The sequence below is a fragment of the Ictidomys tridecemlineatus genome, chromosome 9, assembly GCF_052094955.1.
Source record: "Ictidomys tridecemlineatus isolate mIctTri1 chromosome 9, mIctTri1.hap1, whole genome shotgun sequence".
NCBI lineage: Eukaryota > Metazoa > Chordata > Mammalia > Rodentia > Sciuridae > Ictidomys > Ictidomys tridecemlineatus.
Genome location: NC_135485.1, coordinates 91,646,917 through 91,661,319, shown reverse-complemented (window position 1 = coordinate 91,661,319; position 14,403 = coordinate 91,646,917). Strand labels below are relative to the sequence as shown.

The following is a 14,403-nucleotide window of genomic DNA, read 5'->3' as shown; positions in this document are numbered from 1 at the left end:
CATTTGTTCATTCATTTGCAACAAGTACATCGGAGACATCTTTCTAGGTCTGATAAGAAAATCAGATTTTAAGCTGGGCATGGTGGTCCATGCCTATAAACCCAAGGGCTCAGGAAGGTGAATCAGGAGGATCACAAGTTCAAAACCAGCCTTAGCAACTTAGTGAGGCCTGTTTCAAAATTTATTTATTTATGTATTTATTTTTTAATATTTTATTTTAGTTGTAGTTGGACACAATTCCTCTACTTATTTTTATGTGGTGTTGAGGATCGAACCCACGGCCTCTCTCATGCCAGACGAGTGCACAACCAATGAGCCACAACTCCAGACCCCTGTTTCTAAATTAAAAAAAAAAAAAAATTTAAAGCTGGTCTATGGCCCAGTAGCTAAGCACCCCTGGGTTCAATTCCAGATACAAAAAAAAAAAAAAAAAAGAGAGAGAGAGAGAGAAAGGTTTTAATATGGGAAAATAAATAAATAAATAAAATGAAAACCTGGCACTGGGAGGGAAGAGGTTTTTGTTGTTATTATTTTATTTTTATGGTGCTGGAAATCAAACCCAAGTCTTGCACATGGAGATAAACTGTCTGACTGGCACAGTATCATTCTTTGGGAGATATTAAGTCATTCAACATTTACATTTGCTATTCTCCTCCATTTTGCCGAAGGAAACTAAAGCATAGAGAAGAAAAATTGATGAAGTTCTTACAACCAGTAAGAGGCAAAATCAGAAGTAAAGAGTTCAAGTTTATCTGACAATAAAATCCATGTTTTATCAACCAGAATGGTAACATTTTCTAAAATAGAATATAAATATCAAAAACACTCTACACATAGCTTCATTATTCTACTTAACATTAAACATAAATTATTTACTTTGTGTACTTCTGTGGCAAGCGCTGACTGATCTCTTTTTGAAGCAACAATTTTGCCCAAGCACAAGGAATTTCCCTGAGGCAATGCAGGCCACTAGAATCCCTAAGAAATTACTCCGTTCTAGCTGGAATGTCTTGGGCACTTGCTTTGTAGGGTGAATATAGAAGGCTGGGGGTTTAGGCTTATGTGTCTTAATTTGTGTCTCAAGAACAGGAAGGAGAAGGGAGGTAAAGGGCAGGCTGGGGTGTTGGGCAGGAGTCCAGGTGCAAAATGAGAAGCCAGAGCAGCTGAGGACCCAGTAAAAGGATCCACAGGCCCTCCCAATCCTGTCCTTCCTCTTTGACCTTGACTCATTTTTTCCCACTTTCTTTGCACCCTCTCTCTCTTTGTGTTATCTGTTCCCTGATCTAAATAGGTAAGCCCCCCTAAATGCCTCAGAGGAAAGAGTCACTAGGATATGGAACTTCAGTTCAAGGAGGCAACTTTGGGTTGTTTTTTTTTTTCTTAAGAAGAAAAGTTGTTTTTTCTCCATTGTTGATGACAAACAACATAGACAAATGCAGTTGAAGTTCAAGTTTATTTTTATTTTTATTTTAGAGTCAGGCTCTCACTATATAGCCCAGGCCTGCCCTGTATTCCTCAGCTCAAGTAATCTTCCTGCTTCAGCCTCCCAAGTGCATGGGGTTACAGACACATAACACAGAGCCTGGCTCCAATATCATTAAAAAATTTACCTGTGGGCTGGTGATGTAGCTCAATCTGTGGTAGAGCTTGCCTAGCATGTAAAAAGCCCTGAGTTCAATTCCTGGTATTGTGTGGGGAAAAAAAAAATTTTTTTTTTCTTATATTCCTACTATAATAATAATGTAGTCATTTATAGTATGCATAGTATATAGTTTGAGTAAACTGTTTTACTAGTTCTCTTTTTCTGTATTTTCAAATTTTTCTAAAAGAATTGTGTCACTTTTCAAAATGCATTCTATAGAAGGAAGACCACAAGTTCAAAGCCAGCCTCAGCAATTTAGCCAGGCACTAAGCAACTCAGTGAGACCCTCTCTCTAAATGAAATATTTAAAAAAGGCTGGGGATATAATTCAGTGGTTGAGCACCTGGGATTCAATCTCTGGTACAAAACAAAACAAAAAACCTTAAACAGTTACCTTTTTATATATCATAATCAAATAAATTGAGAAAGAGTGTTCTTATGGATTTTTAATTGATGATTTAAAAGCTTAGACCTCCACAGAATTTTTACATTCATGAAGTTTCACATTAATTTTCATCTTAGTTATGCATATTTTGAATAGAGGGATATAATTAAATTAAATTTCAAGATATTATATTAAACATTTATTACTTTCAGTTTAACAATCCAAACTTGAAATTTTGACCTAATATTATAATCCAAAAGAAGAAGCATTTTGGGTCTGGGATTGTGACAGAGAGGGAGAGTGCTCCTCTCGAATGCATGAAGCACTGGGTTTGATCCTCAGCCCCACATAAAAATAAAATAAAGACATTGTGTCCACCTATAACTGAACAAATAAATGTTAATAAAAAGAAGGAGCATTTCTTCAACGTTGTTTATTTTATTTATCAGTTAAGCATGCCCAGAGCCCTTATTTATTAATTTAAAATTTTTATTTCAGAAACTATTATTTTATTTTTACATTATCATTTATACTAAGAAATAACAGGGAGAAACTACAAGAAGAATAGTTATTTAAATTGTGATGTATATACTCTGAAACATTATGTATATTAATTTAGAGAACCATGTAGACAAAAGGCAAAACTGAATATGTAATATGGAAAATAGGCCATTCCCAATAATTTCATTATATAAAACTATGTATACATCTTGCAAAGTACTAGGAAAGGACTATACAAAACTTAGTATTAGGCTTACAGAGGTGTTATGGAAGATTTCCCTCCAATTTTCTAAACTTCATTTTTTAAAAACAGTTTTTACAAGTATAGGGTTTTGTTTGTTTTATTTTTTGAATGCTGGAAATGGAACCGAGGGACTTGCATGCATGTGCTGAAGAAGAGCTCTACTGCCAAGCTACATTTTTTTTTTTTAACGGGGTCTCACTAAATTACCCAGGCTGGCCTCAAACTTGGGCTCTTCCTCCTTCAGCCTCTGGAGTAACTGGGATTGTATCCAGCAATGCAGTTTCATTTGGGGGAGGGTGTGGGGTGGAGGATGGCAGGTGGGCGGAACTGGGGATTGAACTCAGGGGAATTTAGCCACTGAGCCACATCCCCAGCCCTATTTTGTATTTTATTTTTGACAGGGTCTCACTGAGTAGCTCAGTGCCTTGCTAAATTACTGAGGCTGGCTTTGAACTTGCTATCTTTGTGTCTCAGCCTCCCAAGCTGCTGGCATTCACCATCTCACCCAGTTTGTAGTTTGATTTTAAAAGAGAAAAATTACCTAAAAATGTACCATTAAAAAATAATCCAAAGCAAGGGAGGTTACCTTGAATGTAAACAAATTTGGGCTTGGGTGACAGGGCTGTGTCCGGTTCTGCCACTTACTCCCTGTGTGAAGAGTAGACCTTTCCCAGCTTCAGTTTCCTCATCAGTACAAGGGGTGATAATGGTGATAACTGTATCCATGTGGACATTTAATTTAGGGATTAACAATGGAAGGCTTGGGCTGGGGATGTGGCTCAAGCGGTAGCGCGCTTGCCTGGCGTGCGTGCAGCCTTGGTTCGATCCTCAGCACCACATACAAACAAAGATGTTGCGTCGGCCGAGAACTAAAAAATAAATAAATATTTAAAAATTCTTAAAAAAAAAAAAAAATACAGGGCTGGGAATGTGGCTCAGGCAGTAGCGCGCTCGCCTGGATGCGTGCGACCCGGGTTCGATCCTCAGCACCACATACCAACAAAGATGTTGTGTCCGCCAAGAACTAAAAAATAAATATTAAAAAAAAAAAAAATTCTCTCACTCCTCTCTCTTTAAAAAAAAAAAAAAAACAATGGAGGGCTTGGCACAGCATCTGACACATAGTATGTACAAGCAGAGAAAGACATTTTCATGGGCTGGGGATGTGGCTCAAGCGGTAGCGCGCTCGCCTAGCGTGCATGCGGCCCAGGTTCGATCCTCAGCACCACATACAAACGAAGATGTTGTGTCCGCAGAGAACTAAGAAAAAATAAATAAATGTTAAAATTCTCTCTCTCTCTCTGTCTCTCACTCTCTCTTTAAAAAAAAAAAAAAAGAAAGAAAGACATTTTCATTAATCCTTTTACCAAATTTTCTTTTATTTGGTAATTTATTCATCAAACTTTCTTTAACCAAATACTACTACTACTACTTCTTCTTCTTCTTCTTCTTCTTATTATTATTATTATTATTTACATATATTTTTTTGTGTACCAAGGGTTGAACTCAGGGACGCTTTACCACTGAGCTACATCCCTGCTCTTTATTTTTTTGATACAAAGGTCTCCCTAAGTTGCTGAGGCTAGTCTTGAACTTGAAATCTTCCTGCCTGAGCTTTCCAAGTAGCTGGGATTAGAGGTGTGATCCCAGCTGCTATTATTATTATTATTATTATTATTATTATTATTATTATTATTATTGTCATGATTATTATTTTGAGTAGTTTTTACCAGTGAGCTACATCCCCAACCCTTTTTACAATCTTGTAAATTGCTGAAGCTGGCCTCAAACTTGAAATCCTGCCTCAACCTCCTGAATCACTGGGATCATAGCTGGGTGCCACAGTCCCTGATAATAATTGCTATATTTAAGAAAACAATTTCTTGGGCTGGGGATATAGCTCAGTTGGTAGAGTGCTTGCTTTGCATGCACTAGGCCCTGGGTTCAATCCCCAGCACCACAAAAAGAAACCAAAAAAACAATTTTTAGCTGGGTGCAGTGACACATCCTAAAGGCATAGGACACTGAGGCAGGAGGATCACAAGTTCAAAGCCAGCCTCAGCAATTTAGTGAAGCCCTAAGCAATTTAGTGAGACCCTGTATCAAGATAATCAAAAATAAAAAGAGGGGCTGGGGATGTGGCTCAAGCAGTAGCGCGTTCGCCTGGCATGCGTGCGGCCCAGGTTCGATCCTCAGCACCACATACTAACAAAGATGTTGTGTCTGCCGAGAACTAAAAAATAAATATTAAAAAAATAAAAAAATAAAATAAAATAAAATAAAATAAAAAGACCTAGGAATGTAGCTCAGTGGCAAAGCCTCCTTGTGTTCAATCCCCATTTAAAAAAAAAAAAAAAAACCCTTCTTGAAGATCCTCCTAGAAATTTCCATTTTGACCTACTAACTCAATTTCTAAACTTTTTTATTTTGGGGGGTTGGGGATTGAACCCAGGGCCTTAGTGCCTGGGAAGCAAGCACTCTACCAACTGAGATATGTCCCCAATTCTGAGCTCTGAGATTTTTTTCCCCCTAAGGAAATAAATCAAAATGTGGCAATGTCAAGAAAAGTATAAAATACTTTTTATAAAAATGAAATATCATATAGCTAATAAAGATGATATTTTTTAAAAACTTTAAATGATCTGCTAATTATGTTGGATGAATAAACATATTGGGTATAAAACTATATGAAGTATAATCTCAATTATGTTATAATACATATATATTAAATAAGACATTATAAATTAGAAATAAAATGATAGAAAGAAGACTTGTCAAATATATTAGCAATATCAAGAAGTAATACCTGTTAAAATTTCAAGATTTAATATCTGGACAGGATTTTAATTTTTTATATTTTATATTTTCCTTCAAAATATTTTCAGTGAATATAAGTTTTATAATCAAATTTATTTTCTTCTTTTTTTACTGTACTGGAGATATACCACTGACCTCTACTACTGAACTACATCCCTGGTCCTTTTCATATTTTTTATTTTGGAACAATGTCTTGCTAAGTTGCTGAAGCTGGCCTCAAACTTGTTATCTTCCTCCCTCAGCCTCCCAAGTAACTTGGATTGTAAATTTGTGCCACGGTATTTGAAAGAAAAAAAATTTTTTTTCTTAAAAAATGTGTATTTAAACCCCACTAGACTGAAAACTTCTCTTGCTTTTGTATTTCTAGCATCCAGCATATTTGCATATTTGCTGGCATTCTGTATCAAAGGATCAATGAATGAACAAACAAACGACACAAGGTAACGTTGCATTCTGGTTTTTCTTTGTATGAACCACTGAGCCACATCCCGGACCCTTTCTTATATTTTATTTGAGACAGGGTATCTCGAAGTAGCTAAGGGCCCCGCTAGGTTGCTGAGGCTGGCTTTGAACTTGTGATTCTCCTGCCTCAGTATCCCAACTTGCTGGGTTTACAAGCATATGCCATGGTACCTGGCTTATAAAGTTGTACTTTTTAGGTTGTATTCACAACAACTGTTTCCCCTTGTCTCATTTCCAGTTCATTCTTAGATTTTGTTAGCTTTATCATCATAAATATGACAAATCTGACCTTTTTCACATCACACATCATTGTTCAAAGCGACCAATGCTTGCACAACTGGATCATTACAACAGCATATTAACTGACACCCCACCCCCACGCACTTTTGTTCTTGCCTTCTACAACCTATTCTTCATAAAGCAGGCAAAGCATGACTCTGAACTTAATCACTCCTCTTCTTTAAAATTCTGCTCTCAATGTCAATCAAAATGAAATCTAAAATCCCTTTAGTAGATTATCTGTCCTTATATGGACACCCCTACCCCATATCCCTCTCACCTCATCTTCTACCCTTGTTCACTCCACTCCAGTTACTCTAGCTTTTTGCCCCTGCCCTAGGTCCTTTGCACCTGCTCGTCCTTTGCCTGGAATGCTCTTCCTCAAAATAACTGCAAGCCTGGCCCATCACTTCGTTTAGGTCCCTGTGCAAATGTCAGCATATCAAAGAGGGCTTCGCAGATCCTATTATTAAAAATAGCACCCTTCCCTTCCACCACTCCCCTGTCATACTCTGTCCTCTTATTACTCTGCCCCTTATTTTTTATATATAAAATATGTAACTATTAGCTTTAATATACATTTATTTGTTTAACATCTATCCCCTCTTCCACCCCCTGGCTGGAATGTAAACTCCATTAAAGCAAGGATATGTCTCTTTCTTTCTTTCTTTCTTTCTTTCTTTCTTTCTTTCTTTCTTTCTTTCTTTCTTTCTTTCTTTCTTTCTTTCCTTCCTTCCTTCCTTCCTTCCTTCCTTCCTTCCTTCCTTCCTTCCTTCCTTCCTTCCTTTCTTTCTTTCTTTCTTTCTTTCTTTCTTTCTTTCTTTCTCAGTCTCTCTCTCTCTCTTCCTTCCTTCCTTCCCTTCCTACTCCTTTCCTTTTCTTCCTTTCTTTTATTCTCAATGCTATATACAAAATTAATTCCTCACTAAATTGATGTTTAAAAATTAAAACAAAAATGATCAAAAGATTAAGAATATATTCTGGGCTGGGGATGTGGCTCAAGCGGTAGCGCGCTCGCCTGGCATGCGTGCAGCCCGGGTTCGATCCTCAGCACCACATACCAACAAAGATGTTGTGTCCGCCAAGAACTAAAAAATAAAGATTAAAAATTCTCTCTCTCTCTCTCTCTCTCCTCTCACTCTCTCTTTAAAAAAAAAAAAAAAAGAATATATTCTCCTCTCTGAATCATATCAAATGTTTATAATAAGGATAATATATATTATATATTATATATACTATATAATTATATGATATATCATATAATTTAATTATTATATATATATATAAAATAAGGATAATATATACACACACACACACACACATTTTTTTTTTCCTCTTTTTCTCTCCCTACTGAGGATTGAACCCAGGACTTTACACATACTCGGCAAGAACTTTACCATTAAGCTATATCCCCAGCCCCAGTTCATCTCCTTTTTAACCTCCACTCTGAAAACTAAAAAGTTTCATAATTTTCAAGTGTTTACAAAATAATGTGTAAAGCTAGCTGTACAAAAGACATCTGGTGTACAAGGTACCATAACATAACTTGCAAACCAAATTATTATTTTTTGATCAATTGCATTTTTTTTTTAATATTTATTTTTTAGTTTTCGGCGGACACAACATCTTTGTTTGCATGTGGTGCTGAGGATCAAACCCCGGCCGCACGCATGCCAGGCAAGTGCGCTACCACTTGAGCAACATCCCCAGCCTAATTGCATTTTTTTTTAAAGAGAGAGAGAGAGAGAGAGAGAGAGAGAGAGAGAGAGAGAGAGACAGAATTTTAATATTTATTTTTTAGTTTTCGGCAGACACAACATCTTTGTTTGTATGTGGTGCTGAGGATCGAACCCAGGCCGCACGCATGCCAGGTGAGCGCACTACCGCTTGAGCCACATCCCCAGCCCAATCAATTGCATTTTGATTGATTGAATCATTAAAATATTTTAATGTACTGATTTGTATTAATTTATAATGTACATATTCCAAGACCACTTGATCCTAATCCTGCCTCAGACACTAGTAGGTTGAATTTAAGCAACTTGCATAAACCAGCTCTATCCCATAGGAACACAATGTGGGATTCATCTGGAATATAAAATTTTCTAGTAGCCAGGTTAAGGAAAGTTAAAAGAAACAGGTGAGGGCTGGGATGTCATTCAAGGGTAAAATGTTTTCATAGCATGTGCAAAGTCCTGGGTATGATACTCAGCTTCACTAAAAAAAAAAAAAAAAAAAAAAAAAGTGAAAGGGGAAGGAGACTAGAGAAATTAATTATTAATAATGTATTTACAAATAGATACAAAATTATCAGCATGTAATTAATGTAAGGCAATATTAATGAGATAGTGTACATTCTTTTTTCTTGTACTGTCTTTAAAGTATGTTGGTGCTTTACACTTAGATTTCAAGCCATATTTGCTTAATGACTATTGGATGGTGTATGCTTAAACTGCTGCCTCAGTTTTCTTATCTGCAAAATGTCTGTAATAGAAGTTATCTATCTTGTTTAATTAAATTCGTTAGGGTAGACACTCAGAATTTAAAGAACAAAACTTGGTTAATAGCAGCCGGGCATGATGTGGTACATGCCTGTAATCCCAGTAACTCTGGAGACTGAAGCAGGAGGAAGCCAAATTCAAAGCCAACCTTAGCAACTTATTGAGGCCTTAAGCAACTCGGCAAGATCCTGTCTCTTAAATAAAATATAAAAAAGGATTGGGAATGTGGCTCAGTAGTTAAACATCCCTGGGTTTAATCCCCTTTTCCAAAAAAAAAGAAAAAATTGGTTAATAGCATTATCAAAAAAAGAGCTAATAGATAGAGACTTGGGACTATCACTAATCATTTCCTTAGTATATCACAATTACAGGTTTGCTGTGTTCTGGAAGGTAACACAAGACCTTTTATAAGAGTGGCCTGGTGATCTACACAAAAAGATGAGTTTTGTTGCCACTCAAACAGAGAAAGTTGGTAAGATCTCTTGAAAGGAATATCAGCAAAGCTGAAATCAGCCAAAGTCACCTAGACTCTGATAACATACATTTGAAAGAAATCACTAGATTTGCCCAGTAAAACATCAATGGCTTTGCTGAGATGTTAGTATTCATCTTGTAATTAGTCATACCTATAGCCTTATCGCTTTTTGGAGGAACTCATTTCCGCAATAGAAAATGCCAAATAAGCAACTGCTTTTAATTTATTAGCTTAATCTACTTGTAAGCAAGTCAGTAAGAGGAATGTTTTCATCTTCATTTTTCAGGCCGGGGATTTTACAGATGAAATCAAGGGAGAATGGCTGTTACCCAAAGGTCACCTGGAGGAACAAAACTTTTGACCTGGTTCATCTGCTTTCCGACTTCATGTTCTTTTCATTTTATCATCTACTGAACAGTTCAATAGCTCCTGCCAGATATTTAAACCAAATAAGTTTGTGTATGTGTGTGATGCTGGGTACACATTCTACCCCTGAGCTATATCCCGCACCCACAGATAGATTTTTAAATTCTGTCTTTTTTTTTTTTTTAATATCAGGGAACCCAGGGGCATTTAACCACTGAGCCACATCCCCCACCCTCTATTTTTTATTTTGAGACAGGGTCTCTCTATGTTGCGTAGGGCCTCACCTAAGTTGGCTGATTTTGAAGTTGCAATCCTCCTGCCTTAGCCTCCCAGCCACTAGGATTACAGGTATGTACCACCATGCCCTGCCAAAATTTATCTTTTTAATATTCCAGATTTTATCACAAATTCTTAAGGAGGCTTATGTTCAAATGCTAATTTCTACCTTTTGTATGTGTTTATTTAGTAGTGCTACTTTATTTATTTAGAAATGCTGAGGATCAAACCCAGAGCCCTTGTGCAAGCTCTGACATTTATTTGACTGTCCTTCCAGTCCCTATGTTTGTGAATAATATTTTTTGAAATGATAATAATCCCTGCAGCTTGAACTCAGAGGCATTTACAACTGGAAGGACAGTTACAGCCATTTAATTTTTTATTTTATTTATATCCACATCCCCAGCCCTATTTTGTCTTTTATTTGGAGACCAGGCTCACTAAGTTGCTTAGTGCCTTGCTTTTTGCTAAGGCTAACTTTGAACTCGTGATCCTCCTGACTCAGCCTCCTGGGGTAATTTTTTATTTTGAGACAGGGTTTTGCTAAATTATCCACACTGTCCTTAAAATCCATCCTCCTGCCTCATTCTCCCCAGTCACTGAGATTACAAGCATTTTTTGCACATTAATACTATGTCTGTCTGAATCCCAAAGAATCAGGAAGAAAGGAAAGTGTTCTGAGTAAGAAAAATAGTTGTTATAAGGTCGAGTGTCATAGAGTTGGTAACTGCTATTAAAAGATAATCTCACTGGGCATGGTGGCACATGCCTGTAATTCCAACAACTTGGGAGGCTGAGGCAGGAGGATTACAAGTTTGAGGCCAGCAATTTAGTGAAGCCCTAAGGAACTTAGTGAGACCCCGTCTCAAAATTTAAAAAAAAAATAAAAAAGGACTGGAGATGTGGCTCCTAGTGGTTAAGTATCCCTGGGTTCAGTCCATGGTACCAAAAAAAAAAAAAGATAATCTTCAGGACCTCAGTCTGAATATATTTGTGTTTTGCACACAATTATAGCTCTTTTCATACTGTGGCTTCCAAATTTCAAAGAGATCAGAATGGCATTAGAGGAAAAACAGCTGCTTCAAGTGGCAGAAAAACAAACAATAAACAAAAAGTAATTTCCTGACAAAGAAGGAAACAGAAAAGTATAAAAAGGAAAAATTAAGCACCCCAAGGAAAATAAAAAAGAGGATAGAAGGCTGAGTATAATTCGATGGCAAAGGGCTTGCCTAGCATGTGCCATCCCCAGCACTCCAATAAAAAGTAATAGACCTTTTAGTAGGATCACATAGTCTAGTCATTTTTAGAAGGCAGAGAAGTTATAACATCTTAGAAGTTTTTCTGCAAATGATGATTAATAGAAACATATTTTGAGCCGGGCCCTATGGCACATGCCTGGATCTCAGCAACTAGGGAGGCTGAGGCAGGAAGATCTTAAATTCGAAGCTAGTCTCAGCAACTTAACAAGGCCCTCAGCAACTTAGTGAGACCCTGTCTCTAAATAAAATATAAAAAGGACTGGGATGTAGCTCAGTGGTTAAGCGCCCCTCCATCCATCCATCTGTTTATATGTTCATCCATCCAGTTACCCACTAGATAGTATATTAGAATTGAGTTCAGTATCTAGAGAGTCTATGTTCTTGTAGGAAGAAGTTACACATAAATCCTCACAGGAGACCTGGCACTCAATAAACATTTGGGGGCTGGGATGCTGCTTAGTGTTGGAGTGCTTGCCTTGCATATGAAAGGCACTGGGTTTAATCCTCAATACAGAAAACAAACAAAAGGGATGAATGAATGCATGCATAATGAATTACACAGAAAAAATGAGAGTATAAAACAGAAAAATATGGGGGCTGGGGATGTGGCTCAAGCGATAGCGCGCTCGCCTGGCATGCGTGCGGCCCGGGTTCGATCCTCAGCACCACATACCAACAAAGATGTTGTGTCCGCCGAGAACTAAAAAATAAATAATAAAAAATTCTCTCCCTCTCTCTCTCTCTCTCTCTCTCTCTCTCTCTCTCTCTCTCTCTCTCTCTCTCTCTCTCTCCCCCCCCTCTCTCATTAAAAAAAAAAAAAAGATTTAAAAAAAAAAAACAGAAAAATATATTTATTTATGGTACTGGCGTTTGGACCCAAGGCCTCACACATGGTCAGAATGTGCTTTTCCACTGAGCTATATCCTAGTCCCTATAAAAAACTTGTGAAAACATGCTGTAATTCTTGCTACTCAGGAGGCTGAGACAGGAGAATCTCGAGGTTAAGGTGAGCATGGATGATTTAATGAGAACTTGTCTCAAAGTAAAATTAAGGGGGGAAAAAAGGAGTGTGTGTGTATGTGTGTGTGTGTGTGTGTGTGCGTGTGTGTGCATGCACACACACGTGCATGCACTGGGAATGTAGCTAAGTGGTAGAGCATTTACCTAGCATGTGTGAAGTCTTGGGTTCCGATTCCCAGCACACCACAAAGGACCTATGAGGGGTGGACGCAGAGGTGCTTGTTTGCAAAGATCATTCTAGGCCCACTCATAGGATCAGGCTCAGGGGACCAGTCAGGAAGCCCTTTAAGTTAAAGAAGGGGAAAAGGAGGAGGAGAACTTGAAATAAAAGTGGTAACTGAAAGAGAAGGAGACTATAAAAGAAATTGGTAAAGGGGTCATTTAATGAATGAGGTGGTGGGGGAGCACTAGGAGATTAGCATAATCCCCAAATTTCTGGTTTTCATTGTGAGGCTGTAAAGAAACAGCTGAAGTTAGTTTTGGATATGCTTAATGGACCTGAAGAATTGACCTACACATGACGATTTTCCCTCAGTCTGCTTTCTCAACATTACTGTTTTCCAAATTCTCAATTGTATCATTTTTAAAAAGGATATAGGACTGGGTTGGTAGAGCACTGGGTTTGATGTCCAGCAACACACACACACACCCACACATACACAAATAAAATTAGGAAGATGAAGAGAAGAAATTCAAGAACACAAAACTAAGTTCATTTGTATGTCAAACTAAAAAAAATATTTAGTTAAGACATTTTTAGTAAAAAAAAAAAGACACTAATTGTTTTTCTTTTGCAGTCTAGAATTTTTTCTTCCTTATTGCAATAAATTACTCTCCATTTCTCTCCTGTTCTCTCTGATCTATTTTTGTAAAGTTACACTTATGTACCATCTGCAAACCATTGAAATTTGCTATTCAAAATTTCCTAGTTGTCTATGAACATTCTGCTCCCATTTACAGATTCTTAAAACATATTTTAAGTGATAAAAAAAACACATCAAAGGTTAATTGTATGTTTTCCCATCTATAAACCTATGTCTAACTTTATTTCTTCTTTTGTATTTTTTCCATAATGTCACCAAGAAGCTAACATCTTAAAGGAAAGAAATTCTATCATATTGCAGATTATATATATATACTCTATCTCTCTCTCTCTCTCTCTCTCTCTCTCTCTCTCTCTCTCTCACACACACACACACACACACACATATATATATATATTTGTGTAGTTGTTCTGTGTTCTAGTTTCTACTTTTAGAGAAGTGCCTCTTTACAGAATACTATTTCACATTTTCTGGGACACTTTATATAGCTGTTTCAAAGATTATGAGGTTCAATGTGTCCTGAATTGACAGTGTTCCTCAATCTTCCTCCTTCCTTCACAGTTTTCTAGCTGCTCTGCATGGACAATATTATATTAACACACTAGGATAATCCTAGCCTACAAGAGGAAGTTGTCCCAAGCACTAGAGCAAGCTCATAAAAGAATACTTCACCCCTTTGACCTACTCAGGTAACTGGTTGGAACCCTGGCTCTGCATGTACCAGGCATGCTGCCCAGGAGGAACTGGATGTTATCCCAGTGGAGAAGAAGGTCACCAGCCTCTTCTGGAGGTTTAATCCCCTAAGCTTACTGTTCTTGTCATTTAAGGCCAAATTAAATTGTGTTAACCAAGTGGTTAAGTGTACACATAAGTGCATGGTATTTTCTAACTTTATTCATTTCCTATTGGAAAGACTATCCTGGGTTTTACCCAGGGCCACATTCAGAAAGTTAGCATTATGCTCCCCAATGCAAGGGTTGACCTATATTAACTTCAATGTCATTCTTCTTTTAGTATTTTTTTAGTTGTGGATGGACACAATATCTTTATTTATTTTTATGTGGTGCTGAGGATCAAACCCAGTGCCTCACATGTGCAAGGCAAGCGCTCTACCACTGAGCGAGAGCCTCAGCCCCAACGTCATTCTTGACTATCACAGTCACTCATATTTAGCTTCTTAAAATAAATTGTGATAAAAGTTGTTGTTGTGTGTTAGGATTGTAACTTACAGTACTCCACAATAAAGAGGAATGAGCCGGGCTGGAGTTGTGGCTCAGCCATAGAGCACTTGCCTAGCACGTGCAAGACGCTGGGTTCAATCCTTAACACCACATAAAATAAATAAATAAAAT

General features: G+C 37.3%; 1 long non-coding RNA gene across 1 annotated transcript; it reads left to right on the top strand.

Moving 5' to 3' along the window:
• Positions 1 to 5,890: 5,890 nt before the first annotated feature.
• On the top strand, positions 5,891 to 13,922 carry LOC144366867 (uncharacterized). The gene is made up of 2 exons (XR_013426011.1): positions 5,891 to 6,029; positions 9,593 to 13,922. It is a non-coding gene; the product is annotated as an uncharacterized LOC144366867 (long non-coding RNA).
• Positions 13,923 to 14,403: the final 481 nt, after the last annotated feature.